At 44.3% G+C, this 23037-nt stretch overlaps 1 protein-coding gene across 1 annotated transcript in view; it reads right to left on the minus strand.

Annotated features, from left to right (window-relative positions):
- Tprg1 (tumor protein p63 regulated 1) overlaps positions 1 to 22824 on the minus strand; it is a 154175-nt gene extending 131351 nt beyond the window's left edge. The window contains exon 1 of the mRNA XM_050160028.1: positions 22764 to 22824. The gene's annotated coding sequence lies outside the window, so the exon portion shown is untranslated. The remainder of the gene's footprint in view (positions 1 to 22763) is intronic.
- Positions 22825 to 23037: the final 213 nt, after the last annotated feature.

Raw genomic sequence — 23037 nt, forward strand, 5'->3', positions numbered from 1 at the left:
ATTTTTTAAAACCTAGCAGATGCTCAAAAGAGCATTATGTGAATAGATTTTATTCAAATACTTCCTCTCCTCTCTACATCGCAGTATCCGATGACCTCCCTTAAAGTAGGCATCTTCAGTGTCTGCACGTGCAACCGCGCATGGGAAAATGAGGAAGCCCTGGCCTAATTGCCTGCTGGCTCTGTGATCAGTACAGCCATCTGCGGGATGATAACCTTTGTTCCACCCACTAGGGATGCTGTGGACCACACAGCTACACTCCTGCTTCTCAGCGACCTTCGTTGAGGAAGACTATGAAGTAGGGTCATCCACAAACCTGCTCTGTTTCCCAGAGCGTTATCACCCTCCAGAGAGGAAGAGAAACACTCCTCAAATGACACACCATGAAACGTTCAGAGGAACTCATGGGACACCACTTTTCTGACTTCCAAATAATCCGTAAGAATGTTACAGGGCAGAGGAAAACCTCATCACCCCTTAACAACCACCCGTAAAAGCTTCTCAATGCGTTTAAGATATTCTCATCGTTACTTCTAAGAAGGGTATATTTACCGCCCTGTCTCCCTTACTTAGCCTTGGTTACTATATTTAGAAATACTGAGCCCTGAATGGTTTTTTTTTTTTGCATGCTAATTTCCCTGGAACCTTACGGCAGATTTAAGGTACACTTGAACAGGTGTTCTGTCACAGCCAAACTATGGGTTTCAATAGCGGTGAGCCTGGCTCAGTGCCTGGCTGGGGTGACAATGCTTATTAAACCCACTATTCTGCACGTGATCCAAGTGCTCCACGCTGGCAACCTGGGGCAGATGCAGGTTTTCAGCCGGGCTCTATTTCAATTCCCCAGCACTGTGCACAGCCACAGTGAGCTCCTTCTATCCTTCCGAGGTACTTCAGTAGCCTTGAGAGGCAACGTTGTTTACCGTCCGCTCCTGCTGGAAACTCTTATCTGTAGCTGTCCAGAGCTCATGTCATCGGTCTTTTTTCCCCCTCACACGCATCTCAGGTGGCAAGCCACTCATGTGCCATGACTCTCTCCTGATTCTGTGAAATCACGGCTGCGTTTGCGTTTTTTTCTTTTGTGCTGTTTACTGTTCATTTCCCTGGGTCGTTGATTTTGCGCTTGTTTGCTTTTTTTTTTTTTCCGCCCTGAATAAATTTTTCAACAATGGGTGAAAATCCCTTTAGAGAAACGTCAGAATCTTCTACCCTAAATACTCATCTTTGGAATTATATGGACCAGAAGCAATCAATAGGTAATTATTGTGTAAATAACCATATTGTATTAGTAATCATAAAACATATTATTGGCTTACTTTGCAAAATCTTAGCTGTCTTTGTGGCTTCCTCCGTCCTACCTGTCGTTCATCACAATCCCATTCCTTATTTCTATGCAATTGATCTTTTGTGTAAAGAGCATCCGTCTGCAACTGTCAGCTTTCTGTCCTGCGTATTTGTGATTACCAAGAGACAATGCCGGGGTCCTCTCATCCTGCACACTACTTCAGCTTTCAGGTCATTGAATCTTACTATCCAGCTCAAGGAAATAGTTCGCAGTGGTACCCGGTCCAATGATTTGTACCACTGGGTCATCGCCTCCTCTTCTACCTTCTCTATAAGTAGAAATCAGGGCCAAAAGATTAATGTCATTCTCACTTGATGCTGATCTGTGCGCTGGCCCACCATATACAACCAGCGTTCCTTCGAGAAGGACTCTGCTATTTAAGAGGTTGGGAGAGATCAGCCTCGAAACACTTGGCAAGGAAAGATGGACACTGTGCAGCTCTGAGGAACACATGCTCTTCCTGCGGTAGCCAATCACTCACAGATCCCCTGGATATACTATCCATGCAGAAATGTGGGTCAGCACCATCAAACCTCTTCACCATTCTGAATAGTAAAATATTTGCCTTGTGTTTCATAAATACTTGCCATTTGTTTAATTTTGCTTAATACTAAAGAATGACCAAAATGCATCTGCACATTGGATTCACTGTGTCTGCTGGAGTACAACCTCTGGATTAATCCAGACCTTGGCCTTGAACCTGCCATTAAGTTCTGTTGAGCCAAATTCAGCTAGTTTGTAAGTCTTGATCTGGGTGACACCTTTATAAGGACTCTCGGAAAAATCCATGTTGGCTGAAGAAAGCAGGGACAGCCTTCCTTCTTGTCTGTCTCCTTGCCCTGTATCTAAAGGAGAATCTCAAATTTGGGCTTGACAAATGGACCAGGCCAAATATCACTTCTCTTGTCATTTCCCGAGCTTTACATGGCATCATGACATATCTACTGGATGCCGTGCGGATGGAACAGGATCCGATATCTCTAATCGAAGGGATCTTATGGGATAATGTGACCCCCATACTGAAGCAGCAAGCTGTTGCTTTGAGACACTTGGCATCAGTCACTACGTGCCCTGTCAGCAAAGACGTCAGAGACCTGCCTCTGACTTAATGGTTCTCCTGATACCTGGCGGCACAATGCCCTGGTCATCATGTCATCTTTCTGGGAATAAAGTTTCTCTATTTTGTAGAAGGCAAATTGATTTAATTTCTTCAGGACCCTTCCTGAATTCACTGCCCTGGTCCTGCAGGAATGAATATCAGCACGTTTAAAATAAACTTGCACACGGGTTAGGGGGGCGCATGCTTCAATAACTAAGATTGATACGCAGCTTTGACAACAAAGGGTAAAGGATAATTAAATCTACCGTGTTTTAAAGTAAACTTTATGATCATGTGCTGGATAAGACTTCCTTAAAAGCACCAAGCACAGAGATAGGGCAATAGCTTCTGTAAAATTAGGAATTGTAGGAGTCGCTGTGAGAAGATATGGGGTGCCTGATCATCATTGAGATGTGTTTTCCACATCTTGCAGTGAGAATGAAAGCTACTGTTTCCCCAGGACTTCACGATTCATGCCTTTCAAGTGCTGCTCCAGACATTAGCAGGGTGCCATTCAGACCCAGAATTCATCATTCTTCCACAGAGACTCAGCACACACAGTAGGCTCCACTCACTCATCTCACTTTTTTAAACAAAAGTCTTATTTTTACTTTTTACTTTTCATTATATCCTGACCCCAGTTTGCGCTTCCACCCAGCAGCCCAAATCCCTTCTCCCCAAGATCCATCCCACTCCCCTATTTCTTTTTGGAAAAGAACAGGCCTCCCAAGGACATCGACCAAACTTGGCATAGCAAATGACAATAAGACTAGGCACAACCCCTCATATCAAGGCTGGACAAGGCAACCTAGTGGTAGGAAAAAGGCCCCAAAAGCAGACAAAAGAGTCAGAGACATCCCCCACTCCTACTGTTAGGAGTCTCACAAGAACACCATGCTACACACCCATAACATATAAACAGAGATCCTAGCACAGATGTGTACAGGCTCCGTGATTGTTGCTTCAGTCTCTGTGAGCAACTATGAGCCCTGCTTGCCTGATTCCATGGACTGTTTTCTTGTGAAGCACTCTAGGTTCTACAGTCCTTCCTCTCCTCTTCCTCAGGGTTCCAGGGGCTCCACTTCATGTTGGACTGTGGGTCTCTGCCGCTGGCTCACACTTGTCTAGAACTTTTCAGTGTACAATGTGCAAGTTCATTCTCTACATTCATCCTTTCACTGGGTGTCTAACAACAGCTGGATGCAGTGGAGTGTATCTATTATAAAATCTCTCTCACTTCAGCTTTAGCAAAGAGCCAGACACGGTGGCGCAAGTCTTCAGTGTCAGCACAGGAAGGCAGAAGCAGGTGGATCTCTGAGTTCAAGACCAGCCTGGATTCTGAGATACAGGACAGCCAGGGCTACACAGGGGAGCCCTGTCTTGGAAAACAAACAAACAAACAAACAAAAAGAACCTTCATAATAATAAGAAATAACTACCCTTCTTTTATCATTAAGAGTTCAGCAAAATCCTTCAACTCTCTCAGCTTTCTGGATGAAGAGAAGGACCTCCTTAGGTAGCAGAGCAGAAGAATGAGAAGAGAAAGGCAGATGTCATCTTGTCCTTAGCCAATGGATCATACACAAACACATCACCCCAGCTGATGAAGCCTCTGTTTACTGAGACACAAAACGGAGCGATCTATGCCAGTTCTACCGAGATCACAGATGCATAGATGAGTATTGTCAACTGACTTTATAGCCTGAAAGCTTCCCGTCTGTGGACTTCAGCCTTGCACAGTGAAGAAAGATGGAGGAATTTTACATACAAAGCTGTCAGCCTGTATCAATGTAAAACAGGGCCAGAATCCCAGCTTAGGAATAGGAGTGTCAACGCAGAGGAAGACATGGGCTTCGTTGTGGAACCAGAAACACACTGTTTGGTCTTACCTGGGTAGGCAGCAGTACGTCCTTAAGGCTCTTCTTTTTCTTCCCAGACAAGGGGAGGTGGACCACGAATAGTGGCTAGCAGAGGTGTGGCTAGCTCAGAGGAACCCCAGCAGGAGAATGCGCAGGAACTGACACCCCACTGACGTAGGGCAGCACCTCCTTACCTGAGCTGAGAGCTAAGAGCTCACTCACTCTCCAAGGGGCAAAATCAGAGTATCAGAGTAAGAATGTTTGCAGGGTGGAACTTGAATGTCAGAGGCTAGGAACTAGGTTTGTGGGTGGAACCTTTCTGGTTCTGCAACAACACACCTTGTTCCTCTCCCTCTCAAGAAAGTCTGGAGCTTTCTGCCAACTTCCTCTCTCATTTAAATCTGACCTGGGTAGGAAGGAGGAGCTCCGCTCATCTGTGTACCCTGTGTAGTTAAATGACTGTAAAGACCCTGGTTAACATCAATTACAAAAGAATCCACTGTTTATGAGAGCCCCATGACTTCTGTATCAGACGTGCAGAAGACACATGGGGAAGCCTGTCTCATGAACATGAACATGTGCCCACACAGAATCTCTCATCAGTCTTCCCATCAATTTGTCACATGAAGTATGTCTATAGACAGTGACAGCAGTGACCACATTCTGTTCTCCCACACACTTCCCACAGTGTCCAGTAGGTAGCAAGACATCACAACATACTGGATGAATGGTGATTAACTGATATCTATTTCATGAATCATGACTTCTCATTGAATGGGTTCCAAGTCACATTTTTGTCGTTCTGAGTTTGTGTCATTATTGTTTGCTTTCTGGCTTTTCAAGTCAATCACTTGAGCATCATTCTCTCTTCAGAGCCATAGATAGAATTTGAAAGATGTCATGAGTGTGAAGGTAGGATAATCTTCCACACAGCAGCAATGCTAAAAAATGAAATTGGAAACTCATTGGACACATTTTGAAACCTAGGCAAACGTCCTTGCGTGGAGAGTTGTTATGAAACAAATGGTGAATGGCATGAGCAAGTGACTTTCTGGAGAAAGAAAGAACAGAGAACAAAGTGATCTATACATAGGATTAAATTTCAGTTTCCACTGTAAATCTTCTAAGGCATTTATCAAAGTGATAAAATCATATTCCATTTATTTGATGGCTGGCAACACAGGAATATAGTAAGAAAGAAGTCTCTTTGGGTTCTACCATTTTGGGAGAAATAATAACAGACATTCTTCCCTCAAAAAATGGTTTAAACATAGTCCTGAGCACATTAGAGTTTTGAAGAGATGTCTTAGTAAACTGGACACAAAATCCATTCACCTGTGGCTTCCTGGGTCCTAATTAGTAGATAAGTCATTTTACTTCCTTCAAAATGTCAAGGACATGCTCCATGCATTCATTCACTCAACAAGCAGTAAACTGACAGCCGTCTTGGCCAACCACAGATCCCTCAGTACGAGGTGAGAAAAAAGTTGACAGTCTCTATTTGACATGGGACGTTCAAGATGTATATGAGCAGGCTGTGGAGAAAGAGCTCAGAATCAGTCACCTGGAGAAAAGGGACATTGAGAGAGAGGGAATCAGCTTCAGATCTAACTGGTTCTGGAAGGCTAGGGTTTCAACAGGAGCAGATGGCAGAGCTAGACATAAATGTGCTGCACTAAGCCATATTAACTGACTCATGCTCTTCTCCCTAACAAAATCCCCAGGCTGTGTTTCTCTGAACTGCTACCCAGGGCACACCACAATGATAAGGGCCCATAAAGAGGAATAGCAATACAAATACCATCCCCAGTCAGACTGAGGCAAATAAAAGTTAGACCAGGGAGCTGCTGGGTGCCATCCTGGTGTCTCTTCTACAGTGTGGGAGTCCCACACCCAACCTTTGAGAGAGGAAGTGAGATTATGAAGTAGGAAGAGCTCTGTAAATCAGAGCCGTGGACATCAATGTGAAATACTGTTTTTATAGAACATGGGGCCACACCTGAAAAAATAATAGAGCTATGTGTGAGCCCCCACCAAGAAGCAGAGCCACGTGACACATGTATAACACCAGCATGGAAGCCTTTTCATCAGAAGCTGGGCTTGAACTCACGGCCTTATTCATGCTAAGGAAGCGCCCACTGAGCTTTGCCCATAGCCAAAGGTAGGCATGAAAGGATCTCCATTGGTGTCATGTCTAACACTCCCTCTGGCAAGTTGCCCTGCTCCCTGCTCTCCTTCAAGGCCAGTGTCCATAAGAAGGACTGTAAATGGATAGCTACCTGGCTAGGAATCTCTAGCTGATTAGACCTGCCCTCCTGTCACTTCTGGAAAGGGACAAACTGGCCTGTGGATGATTTCACAGCCAGTCCTCTCCCTGGTTATTATTATTATTCTCTTCCCCGCCTCCTGGGAAAGTATGGCACAGAACTTCCTGTTTCCCAGGGTTACCTATTCAAGGGACTGCTCAGAGGATTACAACATAAACAAACATCACAAGGGTGTCTAGACCCTGTTTCCGCGTCTCACACCCTGATTCCCCAGCCATATCTCTTTGCAATAATCTCTGAGAGAGCAGGGCATATAATGATGTCTCAATTCTGGCATCAACTTTTCAATCAAGCAGGAACAGGCTAAGAGATTATATGTTGAAGGATTTGAACTAAAAGAGCACATAACATATTTCTCTAGTACAAATCTCTAACATTGTCAGTTTCCTACATAGACAGACAGACAGATAGATAGAAAAATAGATGATAGATAGATGATAGATAGATAGATGATAGATAGATGATAGATAGATAGATAGATAGATAGATAGATAGATAGATAGATAGATAGATAGATAGATAGATATAGATAGATTGGGCAGATAAATGTCTATGTTCCTTAAAAGTCGGGGCAGGCTCCTAGGCATCCCTTTTAGATCTGAGCATAGTGCATGCTAACTGTAGGTACTCCCAAGAGCCGAGTGAACAGATAAGTAAGCAAATATCTGAAAATTCTGTTTTCCTGCAGAGTCTTCAAAGGCCTTGCTACTAGAGGTAACAATGAACCAGAGAGAAACAAGAAGCCCTCCTTGGATTTTGACAAGGAACTAACTTCTGCCTAGAGCATGACTTTCCCTCTCTGTTTACTCTGGACAACTGTGCCTTATCAGATGAGCCCGTGACTGGTGGAAAGGATCTGTGTTTTACTTGATGACATCTGAGTCTTTCAGTTTTGATTTGCAGTAGACTTCTGCCTGATCTGCTGCATGCTGTGAGACAGGACTCAGAACTGCCTGGGCTTTCTAAACTGTCTTCTCCAGTCAGCTGTCATTCATCTCCTCACCCTTCCTCTGCCCTGGTCTTCTTCCAAATCTCCAATTTAACTCGCAATGAAAGAAAATAATTTCATTGATACCAGGTTCCATGGAGGGCTAAAAGAGCACAGCATGGAGAGGCAAGGCCCTCAGACCCTCAGCCATCCATGTTCTACCAGCAAAAAGAGATTCAACTCCTGTCTCTTGGCCTCTTTCTCTTCTGAAAAAAATCAGGCCTACTTTAAACATCCACCGAATCTAAGTACAGGACCTTGAGCTCCTCTTGGCACCAGGCTGCAGCTAGAGTTGAATGATTTTTTCCCATTCAGTGTGGTTGAAGAGGACTACCAACCTTAACTTTGGTTTAAGGCGGTGGTTGACTCTCACATGGCCTGATGAGGACACTCCCTACTCTCAAGCCCAGATCTCCATCCAGCTCTCTGCTTGGCTATGCCCTCCTGTGCCAACCACGACATTACTAGAGATTATTCAATGAGTGGGCTATGTTTACCCTTTGCGATGTCTTGCAAGGCCTATCTCGACTCTTGCGCCTTTATTCCCCCAAGTATTATAGAACTCTGAATCGCTAAAGAAGACAATAGTGCTCTAATATGTATATATTCCATACTTTCTTCATCCATTCTTCCACTGAAGGGCATCTAGGTTGTTTCCAGGTTCTGGCTATTACAAACAATGCTGCTATAAACATAGTAGAGCATATACTTTTGTTGTGTGATAAGGCCTTTCTTGGGTATATTCCCAAGAATGGTATTGCTGGGTCTGATTGCTTTTTGGGCTGACGAGGGAGGGGGACTTGATTGGGGAAGGGGGAGGGAAAGGGGAGGCGGCGGTGGGGAAGAGACAGAAATCTTTAATAAATAAATAAATAAATATTAAAAAAGAATAAAAAACAGAAGAATAAAAAAATGTTTCCTTAAAAAAAAAAGACAATAGTGTCATAGCCACAGCAGCCATTACAGACAAGGAAGAGGGTGCCATAAAGGCAGAGCCTTGCTTCCAATGTCCTTCCTTCCAAATACAAATCTCAGGAAGATACGGAGGCGGAACTGGTACCACAGGCTCCATGTCTCTCTGTGAGCCCTCCCCCTCCAGATAGGCAGGCCCCTGTTTTGCTTCTGTGAACCCTCCCACTCTGGATAGATTAGGGGTCTGACTCACATCCAGGGTGGAGCTCACCATTCCTGCTAAGCACCCAGGCTCCTCCCTGCCCCTGAGGCTCAGGAGGAAATGGGGGTTACCTGAAATGAATGCTACCATTCAACATCACCAGACAGGAACAAATAGGAGACTTCAAGCAGCCCACAGAGGTGGTGCCTTTCCAGATAAAAACCACCACCCATTCCACACTGGAGATTTCCTACCACCCACTCCACACAAGAGTCGTCCGATGCACGTTCACATGCAGAGCTTTCTTGTTTCCATGCTCCTACCAGCATGAGTTCTCTCAAATAACTTGCTGGTTCTGAATCGTCGTTATCCCCGTGGAAAAAAACATACCCTCACCATACAGCACAATGGCCAGAGTAACGCTCCATATGTAGGTTCAAAGAGATGTAAAAATGACTCAGATGTTTTAAAAGTGCAGTGCAATTGAATGATCCCCACTGGCACATTTGACCTATACAGGGTTTGAATGTGGTTTAGTCATTGCCCATGTCCTGACAAGAAGAATCCGAAGGAGGATGGTGAACACATTCTAAAGATGTAAACAACAGTGTGCGGTGAAAGACGATGCATGAAGGACCAGCCTCTGACTCAGAGACTCTGAGGAAAGTAGGGAGGATCCAAGAAGAGAACAGAGGATCACTGCAAAGATGTACTTTGGCAAGTGGACCCAGGACACGATTCCCTCTCAGCTCTCTTCTTCCTTTTCTTCAAAATGAAGGTGTTTTGATGGGTTCAGAGTGAGAACATCTTGAAATATTCTTTTTAACAATTTTTACCTATGCTTATGTGTTTGCAAGTGTGTGTGTGTGTGTACATTTGTGCATGTGTCTGCGTGTGTGTACGTACATACACACAGTCAAAGGACAACTTTTGAGGAGTCAGTTCTCTCTACACTTTCTATGTGGGTTCTGGGACTCAAACTCAGTTTGGCAGGCTTGAGCGGCAACAGGGGCCTCTACCCACTAAGCCATTGTGTCAGCCGCAAGTGAGGAGCTTTTGGTGAGTAGGCATTCTGTGCTTCGACATGTTCGGCTGTTATCACTGGACTACTTTTCAGGACAACAGTAAATCCTAAGAAGAAAATGAAAGCTGCAAAGCAAGCCAATCAAAAGAGCTGACATCTGCCCCTGGGCATGACCCTGGAGGATGCAGAAAAAGAGAGGGCTTATCTCTGAAATAACTGAGGAGCAGGCGGTGAGGGGGGCTTAGGACCAGGAATGGTCCTGGGCCAGTCAAAGCCCCAACTCCAAATGATTTTATCTGCTCTAAATCCTACCAGTAAGTTCAGACAGCTGACTCCATATTTGAAGACGTGAAATATCCTCAAGACTGAAGAGAATTCTAAGGCCAAGGCCATATTTCTGCGGGGTTTGGAATAAGCATTTCTATTCATTTGCATCTTCATTAGGTGATGAAATTTGCAAGCAGACTACCCAAGCCATATAAGAAAAGAAAAAGACACTTTTCTTTTTGCCTTAGTTCCTAACCAGCCACACCCCTGATTGTGACACACAGGGTTTGCACACCATTCTACACTCACATAATCAAGGCTGGGCCCATAGCTGGTACCTGACAGCACCAGTCTTAACCTAGACTTCATGGCAGGACATTGTTTTGTGAGGAGCAAAAAAATCACCCCACTTCCTGAAGGCATTTGATGTAAAGGCAGTCCCTGAACCACCTGTCTGAGAGCCGTATGTTAAATTGCGTAGTCTTTATTTACTAGGTTAACATCTCCTGAAGCAGGTCCAGAAATCTCCCTGTTAAGGAGGCCTGCCAACGGGTTACTGTGCACACAAACATTCAAGACCCAGAGTGTTGCATCTTTTTAATCATTTTGCCTCCATTCTCTTAATCATTTTGAAATTTCAAATCCAGAAAAAGCTATACAAAAACCAGAGGCAAAAGTTGGGAGAATGAGACAGCCCGGCTACACAGAGACAGTGTAGACACCTGTGTATCCACAACACCGGCATCAGTCTGTGCTATCAGAAGACACAGGTGGCTCCTCTCTTTTATCTGCACCTTCGTCCTCATTATTTATCACGTGTCTGGGGCAGTCATTGAGTTGGATGCCTGCACTTCCTCCAATTTCTTTTACATAACAGAGGTACTTGCCATAGAGGTAGGATTACACTAGGAACTGTATAAAAGTCCACACAGAAGAAAGCCTGCAGCTGTTGGGAGGGGAAGGAGTCTGCCCGGGTCCATCCCTGCATCCGAAGATGCCCTGGCCCTGCAGAACCACAAGGCACTAGGAAAACTCCCTAGAGTTTTCGGGAAGCCTGTTTGGGGCCCCAGGTGACTTGGGAGCGAGGAGGGAACCTGCCACACAACATTTCATATCCGTTTTCAGAGGGTGTCAACACCCTCCTTCCCACACCTGCTGTTCCCAAATATCACAACCTGATTTTTTCCTCCAACCTCCTGTCTTGATGATGCTGATTTAATATGCATGGCGCGCTGCGATGCCAGCACACTGCAAAACTTCAGATACCTTTTATAAAGCAGAAGCTTTTTTTGTTCCTCTTCGTGGATCTCAGTTTTTAAGAGAGGTGAAGCGAATGACAAGTGAATGACAAATGCCAGTGCCTGGGAAAGAAAAAAAACGAACTAAAAAAGACATCCCCCAGCCTCCCCGCGACGAGTTTTCAAAATTGTGTTTTGCATTAAAATTGTCTCACTTTAAGACAGAAGGTTCTGAACAAAACAAACACCCCAAGAATTGAGAAAGCAGGGATGTGGAGGAGCAACTTGTCCCATTAGGAAACAGTCACCTATTTTACCGCGGGACCTAAAATATCCGACTCTGTAAACTACAAGTAAATTTGTTTAAGTATATATTATTTATTTGTTATGAAAAGAAAACAATTTGCAATATACACATAACTTACGTTCATATCACAGACAGCTCGTGACCTATGTCATTTTTCATGTTTATTTTAGACAGGTCTTAATCAGGCTTCTCCCAGGGTACTTCTCAGCTGCCACCAGAAGAATCCAAGTGCTACACTAACAGGTGCCAACCCCAACTCAACCAGAGCAGTCTGCTGCTTGGGTGTCTAGTGGAGGCACACTTCGCATTCACGTTTAAGTGGCTACCGAAAGGCCCCAGCACCATGCACAGAAATCTGATTCCCCAATGCTAGAGCTCAGGAAACTACAACAGAAGTGTATGTGTCTCAAGTTCATAAACTGTGTCTTCAAATCCAGTTGAGCATTTCTGTCATTCCCTGTCCATTGTTCACCCGGGGAGTTTACCACTCTGTTAAAGCAGATTGGCTGGCTGGGAAACAATCAAGCCGAAGGTGAACTGCAAATGCATCTTCCCCTTGGACAGACCTGGCATTCTCAGAGCTCTGGATGCGCCAAATAGTTCCAGAGTTCATCACAGCTCTGTTTTAAATGAGAACAAGAAAACATAAGCTACCGCATACCAGTTACAGTTTAAAATATCAGTGAAAGCAAGATGGCCTCCCTCTGAGTCATTGCCTCAGTGGAGAGTTACCCCAAGGGGGGGGGCAAACAAACATAACAATCTTGTATTGAATCTTCCATGTATAATTAGGACCTTCCGTATTAGGTTCCCATATTTATTTTCAATTATTTAACACATATTTATGTAGCTTTTATTATGCTCCACGGACTACCCTAAACATATTACAAATATATATTGTTCAGTCTCTGCAACAACCCTGTAAGCAAGACACTACAGACCAATGTCATGTTACTTCACAATTCAACGAGAGAGTCTGGTCATCTCTCCAAGTTCGTCTACTTCTACGTGCTCAATCTAATTTCAAGGATTGCCCATGCTTTCTACTTGTATGCCATCTTCCTTACTGTCCTGCGGGCCTGAAACTTGGACCCCATTCTTCCTTTCTCTCCCTCTCCAGTCACAACTGTAGACAAATTCTCAATTCTCTACCTGCCTGCCACTGGATTCAGGTATAAACTCCACCACTTTAGGATTCTGCGAGCGCCTTCCTGTGTCTCTGCTGCCGTATCACTTACCCTCCTTCTTCAAAGAGTTCTCAGTGTTTCCTCATTGCAAATCAAACTGAGCATAAACACATGATCTTTTCATTACAGACTCTTCATAATAATATCTCACCCTCATTTCCCATAATTCCCCTTAGCACATCAAATATTCAGTCAAATTAATCTGCCACCACTCACCAAATATGTCTCCTAGGTGTCTACACTCTGATTTTTCTTGGAAGGTTTTGTCTTTCTGCAGTCTCTCCTTGCAGTCACCTCCACTTACAGAAGGTCCACAGACTGCCCCAAATTATGTGTCTAAGTTACTTCTGTGAAACTTTTGCAAGTTTCCCTATCTCCAACCATTCTCTCTTCCTGCCTTCACCCAGCCCCTCCAGACCTGGTTGCCTTCTTATACCGCATGCAGTATCTGTCTAAGAAATATGTCTAAGACTATGTCATTCCATGACCAAAGTGAGACTTCATTCTGGGACTGTCAGTACTAACCATCATCCTTGACATGAAAAATGGAGTAGAGAAAAGAAAAATGAATGGATAAAGTTGTGGGCATTTTTGTTGCTTTCATAGTCTGCTTCCAGGATTTGGAACACAAAGGATCTTTTGAACTGTAAAGTCACACCTAAACAGTGACTAATAACAAATGGGACTGCATTAAAAAATGCACATCAAAGAAAAGTATGAAAGAGAGGGAGTAAGAAGGGGGAGAGGAAGAGGGAGAAAAAGAGAGAGTAACCTAGTTAAGAACTGAACCACTGAAATTAGCACATAGTTCTCAAAAATTAAAGTAGAGATGACCAGTATAAAGACCTTGGGAATTAGGAAATGCAAATTAAAACTATCTCACAATTCTACTGCAGACCAATTAGAGTAATTATGATTAAGAAAGCAAATGGCAATGAAAGATGAAAAAGATGTGGGGGAAAGAATGCTTTATAAACTGCTGGAGGGAATGGAGATCCAGCCACTATGGAAGTCACTATGGGACTAATTAACAGAAAATGACAGAAGCCACATATGACTCCACTAGGTCACTTCTGTGTATCGCTACTCCAACATACCAGCCATACCTACACATCCATGTTTATTGTAGCCCTGTTCATAATAGCCAACAACCTGTTCAGATAATCATAAATCTTCCACCAAACGACTGGCCTCCATGCTGTCTTAACATAAGCAACATAGGCTTTCTTGTCGCTATTTCCCTCTTCGGGGTAACTTGTCATTCTTTCACACTGTAATCTAATTGTTCTCCAGCTTTAAAAAAAGGTGGTTCATATCTTCATGCTTACCCATGACCCTCCTGACTTTTCTGTACTATTTTCTCACACTATTCATGTTTCTAGCTCCTAAGATTAATACATAGGGTTAATCAAAGAAAATATGGTGCAAACACATTGGAGTTGTATTCAGCCCCAGAAAGAAAATGAATCGCATTATTTGCTGGAAAGTGGAAATAACTAGAAATTATCACATTAGACAAAGCAAGTCAGGTGCAGAAAGACAGTATTGCATACCTCCTCTCTCATTTGTGGGTTCTAGAGCTCTTATAACTATTGAAAACATTTATTCAAATGTGTGTGTGTCACAAATACATCATTAAAAACAGAAGAGACACTAAGGGAGGAGAGGAGACAGGATGGGAGGAGAAGGGGCACAAAGACTGAAAGGAGGGAGGGGAAGAAAGGGACAAGTTGTTCGAAGTCTATAGTAGACAGAAAAGAGACTGTCTCTAGCATCGTGAGTACTGAACACAACCCATTAAGAAGCTGTGAGAGAAAAGCAGTTTGTGAGGGGTGCAGGAGGATGTGGAAATCAAGCAAAGGAAAGAAGCTACCTGCTGCAAGTCACATTTGCATTATTTGCTCCTGACAGTAGTTCCTCATGTGGCAGCCAGCCAGCATAACTGAAGGGACACAGTGGAGTGAGTTGGTCCTTCATGAAGGTCGCCAATCTTTAGAGACACTTCCCCATGGCTTACAGATTTCTGTTCCCCTGACCCTTCCCCATTGTGATCTTACAGGAACCAAAGAACACGTAGAAAACATAGGAGAAATGCATCAGGATGTGTGGACTTGGGGGAGGGGGAGAGAATGGGGAGGCGGCGGTGGGGAAGAGACAGAAATCTTTAATTAATTAATAAAGAAAGAAATACATAAATTAAAAAATAAAATAAAATCATTAGATGTAAATTAAAAAAAAGAAATAAAAATAATTTATGGTTGGGGTTCACCACAACAGATGTAACTGTATTAAAGGATCGCAGTATTAGGTAGGTTGAGAACCACTGATATAAAGAATCCCAAAACCTGGGTGGTTAAAAAAAAAAGGAAAGAAAAAAGAGAGTAAATTATTTAACCACAAAAATATGATGATGCTCTGTTAGGCACCAAATGATCAACGAATACCACATAGTGCAGTCATAAATAAAATTTTAAAAAGTATGTCTCAAGCCAGTTAAGAGGATGTGGTCACTACAGGTTGGGAAGAGCAGAGGGAGGGCTGGGTGGGAAGGGCTGATGGAGGGATGCTGAAATGTAGCCAGACAGGCACCGGAAGCTTTAGTGGGCTGCACAGTAGTGCAGCTATAGATGACGCCGATGCAATGTGTGTTTCTAAGTGCTAATTGTTATGGTGTTGGTAGCAAACATCCCCAGGTTCCTGTGGTGACGGCTTGGTCCCCAGACAATGGTGCTGCAACCAAAGAATGAACTGTGAACCAAGTTCACAGCTGGGTAGATGATCAGAAAGTGGGACCTTCTTGAAGGAATTTGGTCTTTGGGGTGTGACTTCAAGGGGATCTTGTCCTCACCTGTTCTCTTTTTCTCTCTGCCCTTCTGTGACCTTCATCCATGATACACACAACCTCAGCATAGCCCAGAAGCAACAAAACAAGCAAAACAAACAACACAAACCATCCCCCATCCCTCTTTCAATATGCCCTTCTCAGGAACTTTGTCCGTAGGGATGAAAAGTAGGCTCGGGTGCCAATAGAAAGGCTGTGGGTTTTCTCCATAAAGAAAGAACAAATGCTTAGGGATTTAAATGCATTTTCCCTGACATTTCATAACATACATATGTCTCAAAACATTAAGACTGTCCCTACAGAAGTCCATCTTAAATATCCATGTAAAATAATTTTAAATTTAAAATATAATAATCATCTAATCTACATGGGAAGTAGAAAAAGACAAGATCTCTTGAGTAAATTGGGAGCACGGGGACCATGGGAGAGGGCAGAATGGGAGGAGAAAAGAAGGGAGAAGGTGGAGAAAAATATATAACTCAATAAAAAAATTAAAAAATATAATAATCAACTTGATGCTTCTTACTTCCTATGGTATACGAGTCAACAAGCAGATACTTTTCTAGATTATTCTGAATTTCCCGCACTGTCCTGTGATAGCTACCAGCAATCTCACTACAGGGGACAAAGGAAAATGTGTCCACAGTCAGCCATAGTGAAAATCGAAAGCACAGTCTCAATTCGGCAGGGCAGAGGCCAATCCTGATCCCTTCTCTTGTATGATAGCCAGAGTGACATGCTGAAGTAATTTTTAAAGCCACCCCCCAAAGGAAGAGTCACTAGTTTTCATATGATGCGCACAGCGAGAATGTTCCTTTTGTTGACCTAAATCTCTTTCCTCTGGAGAAGAAAATGAGATCGGGGTTGAGCCTGTGGCAGTCCCGTTACAGATACACTTTTCTCTGAGCGCTCATCGTTCCCTAGAGTTCCCTTGTTTTGATTCTGTTACCACCATCACGCCTAGTCCCTCTCTTGTGGGTAGCAGAGGCAGAAGGACAACAAACACTTTGTTTCTCTTCTCCTCAGCTCAAAGCAAACAATTTTTCTCCTTATTTTTCTTAGCAGGATTGAGATAAGCAGATGTTTTAGAAGTAAAATTTACCAAAAACCGATGACTGTCCAAGTGAAAGTAAAGTAGAAACAGCTCCGAGTGGGTAACTGCTTTGACTGTGGTGTGTGTGTGTGTTGTGGTTGTTGTCGTCATTGTTGGTGAGTGCGAGGTCATTTCCACATGACAAAAAAGAAATGAACACATCGACGCTCAGACTGACTAAGACCCTCATCTCTCCCATCCTTTCTGAAGATTCAGTGCACATGTGCCAGGAAGTGCTATGCTGCATTTGTAAGCTCCAAAGAGGATGAGCAGCCAGGCAACTCTCTCCTTCCTCTCAGCACTTAGCTTGTCCCTCTCCCTCTGGACAACCACTGCTGAGTCCCCATGTGGAGCACCCCTTCTGAATGTTGTAACTTAACCTTCACATCAGTCATAGAGTTTCGATGGCTGAGATGTACGACCTGCTGAAATGCTGCCTCTAAGTCCCATCTACTGCTGGAGACATTGACAAAGGCTACCAGTACTGAACTACCGGAACCAACCAGCCTGAGGCTTCCAACTGCTCATGTCCCACCTCACACGGCTCTGTCGGGCCCTCAAACAGCATTCCAGTTCGTTACCCCTCATCAGCTGCTGAGATCACTATTGTTAGGGACTCAAGGTTGATGTCAGGTTGCTGGTGTAACAGAGGCCTAGGATACAATTGCATCTTACTCCTACATAAGGACACAGCTGATAACAAGCTCTCCTACCTCCCATGTCTATTGAGTGAGCCGGTACAAGTCTATATTTTCCTCTTCCCAATCTACTCCTTCAAACTCATCCTCCATGTTGCCCTTCTTTCTTCACCTTCCCACCCCATTCTCTTTACCTGAACCATCAGCCACCTCCCTTTCTCCCATCACTTGGTGAATATGCCATTTTCCCAAGACCTTTCCTTAGAAAACTTGCAGTTCCCAGAATTGCTCACCCGTGTATATCTCTTTCTCTCTCATAAGCTGGCAAGAAAATTTGTCTTTTTTTTTTTAAGATGCATGGCTCAGATTAATTACCATTTTGAACATCTTGTAAAATATACTATAGTGAGAAAACAAAAAATAAAATAAAATAAAAATCAAGCCCCAAGTGACACAGACCCAGGGCAGCAGGGTATAAAAGTGATAAGAGAAGAACATATTTTTATCTTTGTGGGGTTCACTGCCAGCTTCTCAGAAATTTCTAGAGACAATAAAACCTTACTACCTTAACAGCCTTCACGATTTCTCTGAGCAAGAAAATGTCTGTTGTCTAGAACAAAAAGACAGAAGAAAGTCCCTGGGTAAGAAGGTTTCCTTGGAGGTCAGCTCCCGAGAAATAGGTAAAACATTAGCAGTTAAAATGAGGATCGCTTTGCTTTGTCTCCAGAAAAGAGAACGCGATGGGAAGACGATGGGCTATAGGCTAAGGAGTAGGAGCCAGGAGCAACAAAATGGAGACACAGCTGGGTGAGATGGCACGAGGGTAAGGAACTACTGTGGTCAGGCTGCGCTGAGTACCTTCTCAGGGTGATGCTGCTGAGGACCTTCCAAGGGTGATGATGCTCAGTACCTTTTTAGGGTGATCCCTGTTCATCCCAGGAATACCATCATTCAAAGATTCTTCTATTCTTCCAAAAAGAACAATAAGAAAGCCATATTTATTGGGAGACTATAGGGAAAAAAACTGGTTAGAAACAATGCAAAAGCCAGGAAATAGTGATGGCTACTATTTCCTATCTGAGATACCTTGAGGAGCCCTCCAATGGTCTTAATAAAGACTATGATGTTGATATTCATTCAACAGTTCTTTGTTGATAAAAAAAATATTGGCCAGAATCATTGTTTTATTGGTGTGGTCTTTTGGGTCCTTTGAGAGCCCAAAGAAAGATGCAACACATAGAATGTGCCCTGCTGTATGAATTGTGTGCTTTTCACATAGAATGTGCCCTGCCGTGTGAATTGTGTGCTTTTCACCGTTTTGCTCACTTATTTGAGCCTTGTTTGTCTCTAGAATACTCATCCAATAATACTCAACACAAATAATGTTGTCTGGACACTGCTAGAGGCATCGTGTCTGCCACAGCCAGAAAGGAGCAGAAGAGGCAGCCCAGGGATTCCAGTCACACAGTCCCCGCAGGTTCCAGACCTTACCGGGGCTTAGGAAGCAGGCACTCAAAACCTGGCTCACCTCCACTGGGGTGGCAATAGCACGGTGCTTGTTTTATATCTATATTTTTTTTATCATCATAGAAACTTCCTCCCAGAAGGTCAAGGATGTTTGCCATGCCTCTTGCACACTAATCTCTTCCTTCCTTGCTTTGTCTGTCCTCCGTGTCTCTCGCCAAAAGCATCATTAGGCAAACCAGAACAGAAGGTGGCCGGAACCTGGCCTCTCTGTCTGCCTCCCAGAGCTCCCCATCAGAGCGAGGGCCCCTCACTGAGTCTGGCATACCACACTCAGTCTGGAAAGGATGCATGCCATCTGCCCTAGACCCCTTTCAAAGGACTCTTTCCTCCTTGCTCGGTCTTATGGATGTGTAAGTCATGACCAGTTGGAAAAGAGGCAAGCTTGCCAACTTCAGCCTGGACAATAGAAGACCTAGGGTTGGAATAAAGCCTGACAGGATGGCGGGAGAGAGAAGGCAGATATAGGTCAGTGTCTGCTTTTTGGAATCAGAGGTAGACAGTACTGTGACCCTGGACAGCTGAGCACTTCACCCAGGCCTCTGACAAACACGTAACAGAAACGGGCAAGAACCAGACGTGCTAGGGCTCTTGGAAATCCTTGACTGCAGCATCCCGGATGTACAGTGGGGATGCTGAGCCTCAGAAAGAGCATGGTCTCGTGGGAGTAGCACAGTTAGGGCTGTGGGATCCTCCAGATCCTCCAACCACTCTAGAGTGACATGCCAAGGATAATCTTAAGATATGTATGTTGGTTCTAAGTGATGGTCTTGGGGAATCTGTCCCTCATTCCAAAGATCTTAACAGCAGAGCAGCTGTGGCTTCTAGTCAACACCATTTACCTCAAAATAACGTCCATGGTCCAGATATTTCCTAATCTCTTCCTTGAAATAAAATGCACTTGTCTAGTTTCATGCAATTCTATGCTTCTTGCAGCCATCAGAGGAAGGACTGACAGACAGAGGCCTTACAGCAAGTGTCAATGGTGCTATTAAATTGGTGCACAATGGTGGCTATGAAGAAATCCATCTAGTCACCAAACTAGGAGTTGAACCCCATGAACACCTTTCCAGATCAATGCTTGCCAAATTCTGAATGGAAGGGACCTAGCTGGATGGACTGGGACAGTGTCATTTGGTACAGGCATTCCAAATGTCGACATGGAAGACACTCCACCCTTCCAACTGCTCCCTCACAAACTTGCATCGTGACCTCCGGCTCCTTCTCACATGGATAGCCAGTTCCCTGTAACATGGCTTGTTCCGCTCCATAAGATAGCATGTAGCTCACTGCTCTAACCAATCGCAGCAAAGATAATGAAGGAGAACATCAGCTTCCCCTGCGCAGTTCTGAAGATCAACTGTCTGCAAGGATGCACTCCAGGGAGACCTGCAAAATAATGTCTTTGATTTTTCTGACTTCTAGAAGCCAACTTTTCCCCCTGGGTCACAATTCCTGTGTCACCAAGGCCCATAGTGCAGCATCTCCACTGCTTCTCCTGTTTTCGCTCTTCTTACCCCCAGTTGTATTGAGGTGTAATCAAAAAGGAAAAGTGTACGATATTTGCAATTAGGTGTGTCCTGTATAATGACTGCCACATCAAGCTAAGTGCAATGTCCACCACTTCTCTTATAGACGTTTCTGTGAAAGAAGAACCCTTAAGATCCACATTTTTTTTTCAAAATTCAAATATTTAACTAAGTCATTGTGGTAGTTATTAAATCTCCATAACTTGTACACTCTCCGCAGACAAAATTCTGTACCCTGGAGGAGACTTCTCATTTCTCTCACCTGAGACACCCGAATAGGTATATCGCTAAATTCTGATCACTAAATTCTCCTGTTTCTGAGTTTATCAACTTTAGGCTCCACAGAGAAGCAAGACCATGTGGCTCTGTCCTTCTGTGTCATAGCTGGATTGTGTCCCTTAGTAAAATGTCCCCCAGGCCTATCCTCAGTGTTTCAAATGACAAGATTTCTTTTGTTTTTAGGATTCCATCCCATTCCTCTCTCTGTCTCTCTCTGTGTCTCTGTCTTTCTGTATGTTTGTCTCTCCATGAGTCTGTCTCTGTCTCTCCTTCTTTCCTCCCTTCCTATGTCATCTCTTTCTTCCGCTGATGACGTCTTCATCCTGCTTCATCCTGCCCACCATAAGTCACTATGATCACCCTTGAGACCACATTACGTCCACCACAGCCCAGAAGAATTCCCTCAACTCGAGGTGTTTAATTTAATTGCATCTACAAAGTCTTGTTTACCTTACAGTTTCCAGGTGTCAGGACGCAGACATGTTTGGGGACAATTACTCAGCCCACTGCACAGGAACGTTCTTGGTTTTTTTTTTTTTTTTTTCAGCGCCTCCACAGACACTACCCTCCACGTCTTAGCCTTCATTGCAGTAGCCTCTGAACCAGAGCCCCTACCTTCCCGTCCTCCACGCTTATGAATGTAAGGCTGCCCATACCAGTTTTCTACTCAGAGCATTTTATGAGCTCCAAAGTCCCATGATTCAACTCCCTTCCCATGTCCTCCCGCTGCTCCTTCCTTTGATCCTCCACCTCCATCACACTGGTTCACCCCCAGTACTTGAACACGCCAGGTGACCTGGTGTCTCAGGGAGCCTGGGCTGCTGTTTCCTCTCCCAGCACACTGCCTCCACAGTACCCGTAGCTTTCCTTCTTACTACTTCCTCTACCTAGTTCCCCACCCCCATCACCCATTTTCATTCCCTTTCCTCTTCAGGTAGCAATTCCGACGTCACTGTCATAGCAGGACTGACTTTCACCAATCAAATGAAAATGACTCTTCCCATAGCACAGACGTCTCCCTATACGTCTTTCGTGGTACTTACCTGCTAGCATCTCCATCACCTGCTATTACAAGACAAGGTTGAACTATCTCCAATTCTCTGCCTCACTCTCCCATCCCACAATACACAAAGATGGGTACTGTGCCAGGACAGTACTTTCGCCTAACGTTCTCGCTGTAAAATCTCCACCCCTGAAAGTACCAAGAATGAATCAGCACAGACTCGGTAAGTAAACAAATGAAGCTCCTTAACCTCTCTAAATAGATGAATAAAGTCATTTCTTGTCACCTTCACTTCCACAACTTTAAAAGGGGGATGTTCCCATATAATTTGCCCGTTTTTCAGATATTTTAGCCATCCATGAGAGTCTCCTGTTCAGCTCCCAGCCCTGTGACTTCCTTCTGGGGAGTTGGTGAGATGCCGTACCTGCCCAACATCTGGAAGAAAAAAGCCACGCCACTCTACACTTCCGGCACACAACTGACGGACATGGAAGCTAGGATTGGCTAACCAGGTGCTCGTGCCCAGACTGCTGTGTGGATAGGAATGAAAAGGAGTGAAGTGGCTATGGGAATGGCCATTGGCATCCAAGAAGATGCTGTACAAGTCTATCAGTTATAGATGGAAGCAGCCCATAGTACCAGGTCCTCTACAGTCTTGACCTCTTAGCTTACCTTGGCTTCTGCCCATGGTTCACATCTTCTCCTGCCCTCTCTCTAATCAGTGAGCCTTCTGTCCCTCCCAATACTTTCCTCTGTTGTCCGGAGCTGGGATTCCCATGGAACACTTAACAGGAGCCCTATGATGGGTGCTAACATTGCTCCACACTGATTCCATCTGCCGCTGAATGCCTATCTTCCCATAGATATGATGTATACACTTGAGTGGAAAGGCAGAACCATGGCCTGATGGGAGCAGAATCACCCAAAACACACAGCAAACCTGACGTCATACACCCCCTGACTGACTGACCCAGAGTTCAGGAGTGTGCATTGGGTTGAGACCATTGTCCAGTGCAGTTGACTCCCTGCAAGTCAGAACAGGGCTGTCCCTCCCAGCCGATCACACTGCTGTCCAGCCCTCCCTCCCCCATCCTGCTTACCCTCCTTCTGGAAGGGCGGTGTTTCAGAGCATGTCCTCAACACATGTGACCCACTCTTGGGCTCTGCTCTTAGGGAATCCAAAACAAAACAGACCTTGATGAATAACCGTATGATTGGAAGTGAAGTATTTATTTCAAAATCACATCTGTGCCTGGCAAGTTGAAGTGAAACTCGGTGAGTAATGATGGTTTGTGACCTTCCAGGAACTGCAAACCGTATGTGACACAATCCCCAACACCATCCATCTGGGACAGTGACAGCCAGGAAACATTT

This window comes from Alexandromys fortis, unplaced genomic scaffold (assembly GCF_014885135.2).
Source record: "Alexandromys fortis isolate MF-2015 unplaced genomic scaffold, M_Fortis_MF-2015_v1.1 scaffold_100_3062768_6864082, whole genome shotgun sequence".
Classification (NCBI taxonomy): Eukaryota; Metazoa; Chordata; class Mammalia; order Rodentia; family Cricetidae; genus Alexandromys; species Alexandromys fortis.